The following is a 5,875-nucleotide window of genomic DNA, read 5'->3' as shown; positions in this document are numbered from 1 at the left end:
AATCCATGCTGTGAGACCCTCGAGGCTTCGGGCCACCATCTCCATCGTATCATCAGCCAGAGGAGCCAAGGCTAGTGCTACAATGCCCTGTGCATCCCTCTGCGCCTCTAGACAAAGCCCGAAAGGTCTCACTGGTCCTACATCTGCATACCATAGCATTCGTCATTAGGACATATACATGAAAAAATAAAAAAACATCATAAAAATAAAAAATAAAAAAAAATGTGTGATAAAGTGTCTTACCACCATCATCCCACTGCTCTCCAGCGGGCAGATGCATGTCAGGATCTCTGCGAAAGTCCATGCCGGCATATGGCCAATCCTCCACGAAGATCGTCTCGCACTCCAACCACTCTCAGAACAATGTCCCCCACACCATCGGTCGTCCACCACCTCCTCGTGGCATGACGTGAGCCCATTATATGGCCCTTGTCTCACATGGCCTGGGTAAATCCAAATCCATGTCCTGTAACTGCATTGCCGGCACCTGCTCCAGCATGAGCGGGACTAAGATGGATCCATAACCAAACTACTCTGTCTCTCCTCAATGGCAGTTGGTGAGTTGCCTCTTCATGTTCGCCATCACCATCTCTGCCTAGTTAAACAGGTGGGGTTAAGACACTCGAGAGACAACCAGAGATGGGTCTTCGAAGCCTCATTTTGGGCTCGGGAGCCCGCTGCCCGTGTCACCATGAAAAGCATAGCATGAAGGACTACGTCGTCCACTGTTTGGATTTCCACCTTCCCACTCCTTCTCTTACGTGCCTGTGGGCACGCTTGAGCCATCAGCATCTCTAAGGAATCACCCCCAGGTCGCTGCCACTCCAGAATGGGCCTCTCACCTCGACGAGACAACCCGGTCAAAAAATATATCTATAGCATCAAACTCTATATCCCCGCCTCGGATGATGAATTTCCCATCTGTGGGATTCCAGGCCCGAATCAGGAGCTCCAACAAATTAGGTTGTGATCAGAGATGCAGAGTTAGGAAAAGTTTGAGCAATCCGCATGCCGGTAATGCATTTCGGCACCCCGCATCGGTGAAAGCTTCTATATCATTGTCATCATGCATCCGATCTTGCCAAACAAACGCCATTATTACCTGCATAATGATAAAAATTGTATTTGCACTTCATTTATCAAAATTCAACACGATGACGCGAGGTCTCCAGTTCATTTTTTCGCGATCATCGCGGAAGTACACCACTTTTCCGCGATGATCGGAGCACGCTATGCATCAGTTTTTTCGGTCATCACGGAACCAAAGGCTATAACTGCGATGATCGAGCGGTGGAGCTCGGTTCAAAAACCCGCCCAAATTAACACATTTAACATTCAAAATGTGTGAAAAAGGCATGAAATTGAAGCGCAGGACAAGGACTAATTACCTGGAACAAATTTCGGGGTGAATGGCGGACGAACAAAGCCGAATTTAGCTTGCCAACTTTGGTGCTCCAAAATACTCCACAGTGCAATGAACAATAACTATGGTAAAAATGGTTGGATTAACCCCTTTTTATAGCAATTTTTGGAAATTTAAAAATTATATTTTGTAAATGTGGGTTTTCTCTCATTTTTATCACATGGATAGTCAAAATATGGTTTTTACCTATGTTTCTATGTATATTGTTCACTTTATATAGAATTGGTTTACGTTTGATGTGTTTTGTGCAGAGCTTCAGGTAGTGGAATTATGCCAGCTTCGTGAGCACTTGATCCGGAAAGTCATCTTTAAGCTCTTTTCCGACGTGAAAAATGAAAATATTGCCAAGTTTTCCCTCTTGACTCATTAAGAGAAATAAGAGGCGGTCGACTTTAAGCTCTTTTCCGACCGTTTAAACAGAAAAATATTGCCGGGCCTTTGTCATTTCAAGCTCGTTATCGGTTACGAAACGACATGATTCCGACCGCTTTTCTACTTTTTCGGGTCGAAGTCACTACCTATGAAAAGTACTCCTCGATCATAATGATCGGGCGGTTCTTTCGAGTATTGTTTTATACTTTTTCGAGCTCGAGAGACACAAATTTACGAAAAAGGACCCCGCTGGAGTTTTCTTTTCCGTGTCTTTTTCAAACTCTCTAAACATGAAAAAGACTCCGAGTTATACCTATGTCGGACTCGTTAAACCCTGACGACATTGGACTCATCACCATGACGAGACTTGAGCTTCTCCTTCCTAGGGCTCGTTAAACTATTACTAGGTTGGACTCAACAATAAGTTTATCATTGATTGTCTTTGGCAGCTAGTCACTCTTGAACATCGACACTTTTGCTTCTTGTCGGGTTGGGACATCCATACATCGTCATTTGGCCTTTCATGGGTTTGGATCATCATTCTAGCCTCATTCCATCTGATTCATGCTATCTCCTTCGAGCCTCTGATCCCTTGGTGCCTGAATGTTGTCGGCCTCTGGAGTCATGTTACCGAAATGTTCAAGAGTATAATCCTTCTGTAGTTTACACCTTTGTCCTCTCCTCTGATACTCTGTTTCACCATCTGCCACTTGTTCCTTGTCTCGTGTCACTGATGGGGGAAACATTGTGGCCCTCCTGTGACTGGTCGTCTCCTGTCGACATCAACTCATTATCCAGGAGATTGATCTAGAGATCCCCTTTGGTACTTTAGAGCTTGCATGCCTCAATGGAAAGTTCTTCGCACCTGAAGGTTGACTTTCATCATTGGTCATCGATTGGGTGATTCCACGAGTGTTCAACTTCAGCTCCTTCTTCACACTTCGTGAATTGTGCTAGATAGTACCTTGAGAGCCATTGGCATTATTGGTGGTTTCTTTCGTGCTTGTTAACGGTTTTCATCATTGACCGGTAATCAAGCGACTTTCTATCATGCTCGAACTCATCACATCTATTCGAATGTTAGAATTTTTCCTATGATCGGATGGGTTCAAGACCCCGGACTCAGATTACATATGTTTGGGCTGCGTGGATTGGTTGATGATTACATGACTCATTGAGGGATGGATGCGACCATACCTGAGTCTTCATGGATAGCTGTGACCATACCTTTGTCATCATCATGGTCTCATTAGCTGGATGGCTGCGTCCATACCATAGACCTATTTCGTATGTCTTTTGGATGGTTGCGCCCATGCTTAGACTACATGTGCTTCATTATCAGAGATATCAGTTGTACTTGCGTGTAGGTTCTTCCAGATGGTGTTCGAGCTCAGTCAGTTTTGTAAAGAATTTCACCCCTCCCTCTCTCTCAGGCTTCATACTTTAGGGGGAATCTGTTACACAGTAATTTGTCACTGTCTTCACTCCAGTCTTCCTACTGTGTCATGTGTCCAAGTCATACATGCTCATATTAGACAAATGCTTTTTGAGGTTGCCAAATGACCCATTTTTCCAAAGGTTTCTACCTCATTGCATCTGTTGGCTAAATAAACGTGCTGAAGGGAGCTCCAAAATAGCCCAGAAGTGCTGCCATCGTGGAAGTACACATGATTCCCATGATGGTCCGATTTTATGTGCTAGTGCGACCATCACTTGTAATCTTTGACCATGACCTGACTAGCTACGTTATTCAATAGCGATGTTAACGCAGAAGATCAGTTATGGACCCACGATGATCCAGATTGGGCGAATTTGTTCCAACAGTCGGCCTTCCAGATGACTCCAGACTTGGTTGTTGGCATAGTTTATGTCACCCTCCTTTCTCTGGCATGGTTGTTCCATCATTTGTGCTACCTTCCTTGGAGATAAGCTCACTCTTCCACCTTTCATGGAGACTCCTTCTCCTATTTAAACTCTCACCATTGCTATGTGCTGCTAGTTTTTGGAATGGTTGCTGATAGTTGGCTAGTGGAGCAGTGCTATTAGTGTTTGTGAGTTTGCTAGATAGCTGGTGTGAGTGTGACAAGTGTGGGATTTTTGATAGCTTGTGGAAGGTTATGAAGTGCCTTTAATCTTGTATAAGATTTATGAGTGAGAGAGACTTGTGTATTGGGAGTTCTATCCTCAAAGAGTGAATGCTTGGGGAACATGCTGGCTGGACCCTTCTGAGAAGGCTTGTGCCATCAAGACTTTGGTTGTAAGCTTACTCTTATTTCATTATTAATGCAATCAATGATGTTTTCCTATGTCTTGTATGTAATGTACTTGATAGCTCATGACTTCTTGACTTTGTGAGTAAATAGATCATTGTTGTTCCGGTTACGTGCTTTGTTGTATTTCCTTTGCATTATTTCAGGTTGATTACTCATTAGGAGAAGGAAGCAGAAGCTGGAGCAGCGCAGCAGGACTCCATCGACCACCGGTTGAGGTAGGCCTCCAACTATGAATGTTTAAGGAAAGCTATTGTTGATCTGTCCTTGTTTGTGATTAGACCCAATCTAGGGCTAGAGGGGTTGCCTATGTCTGTAGAGGGAACACTTTCCTACATCACACATAGTGAGCATTGATGGGTCCATTTCCGGTTCCAGTCTGTCTTTACTTCCTGAAGTGGAGGCATCTGTGAAGCTCCTCTTAGCTTTCATGAAGGTCTCCTTAGCGTGCTCCAAATCAATTTCTAGTTCCTTCGTTGGGGGCTTAGAAACCCAGGTACTTTCTTCAAGCTGCTTGCCTTTGTCATCCCCTGTCGTAATACCACTCCAGAGCACGATATTTAAATTATGGTCTCCCTCGCATGGCTCAGACCTCATCATTTACAGGTTTTGAGTTAGGGGAGGTTGGAGTGCTCCTTTATCACGCAACCTTGCTATCAGTGTTGGACAACCCTCTATCTCATGATAAAACAATGTACAATACAAGCATGATGGTCAAATTGGATTCATACAATCATGGGCATAATGTCCTGGCCCTCCACAATTGTAACATATTAGCTACCTGCGACCTCTTCCTAGTCCCCCTCCACCTCGGCCTCATCTATGGCCCAGAAATCCAGTGCGCGCCATTCCTGTGTTTTGATTGAGGGCTCGTGTTTCCGCCTAAACTCTGTAGGTAGGAGTTTGATCCATCATCAGTTCATAACTTCTATAGGTGCGCTCATCATGTCCTACTGACCTATAAAAATTGCAGAACAACTGCTGGGAATTCTGCGTATACTTCTGTAATAGATGACAATTATCTGTAGTATGATTTTCTCCTATCTGACAAATCGCGCATCACAACACAGGTGCCACACTTGGTCCTACTTGTGCTTCCATCTTAGTGGCATTGGCCCTCCTCCCCCAAGGTAATTCGCAAACACTAGGCAGTCGTCCTTGTTGTGCCCCTGGCCCTTGCATTTTACACACCATACCTCGTTGTGCACTTCTGGGCTAGCCATCCTATCTTGTTTCAAACTCTGCATCTCAAGGCACAAGTTTTTCAACTGCGCGTGAATCTACTAAACTCCCAGGTTAAGATCTTGTATTGGAGTCTTGTGTGTTGGCATTATGGCATTGTGAACATATGTTGAACTTGATGGAAAGCCTCTCTTAGACGGTCATTTCTCTTATATACACCATGATGGAGCAAGAGGAGCCAAGAGGATCCAAGAGGAGACAAGAGGAGCCATATATATGTATATGTCACATATATATGCCAAAGAAGAAGAGCATATCGGGAGCTTATCGGGAGCCATCGGGAGCCATCAGGAGCAACAGACAGAATTATCGGGAGCGCAGACAGAGCCATCAGGAGAACAGAAGCAGTTATCGGGAGCCATTGAGCCATTGGGAGCTTATCAGAGCAATAGAGGCACATTCTCATATATAAAGAGCTTATCGGGAGGAATCGGGCATATAAAACCCTTGGATGCATGCTTAATCATTATCGGGAGTCATCAGGCCATATATGCATGCTTTAACACTATCGGGAGTTGTTGGGCGCCCAAATCCCATATATATGCATTTTACAATAATCAAAGGCATT

The sequence above is a fragment of the Pinus tabuliformis genome, chromosome 4_1, assembly GCF_031772625.1.
Source record: "Pinus tabuliformis cultivar Carrire ecotype Pingquan chromosome 4_1, CPIR1, whole genome shotgun sequence".
In the NCBI taxonomy this organism is placed as follows: Eukaryota; Viridiplantae; Streptophyta; class Pinopsida; order Pinales; family Pinaceae; genus Pinus; species Pinus tabuliformis.
The sequence above is the reverse complement of the archived record's forward strand: the minus strand, read 5'-3'. Positions refer to the sequence as shown.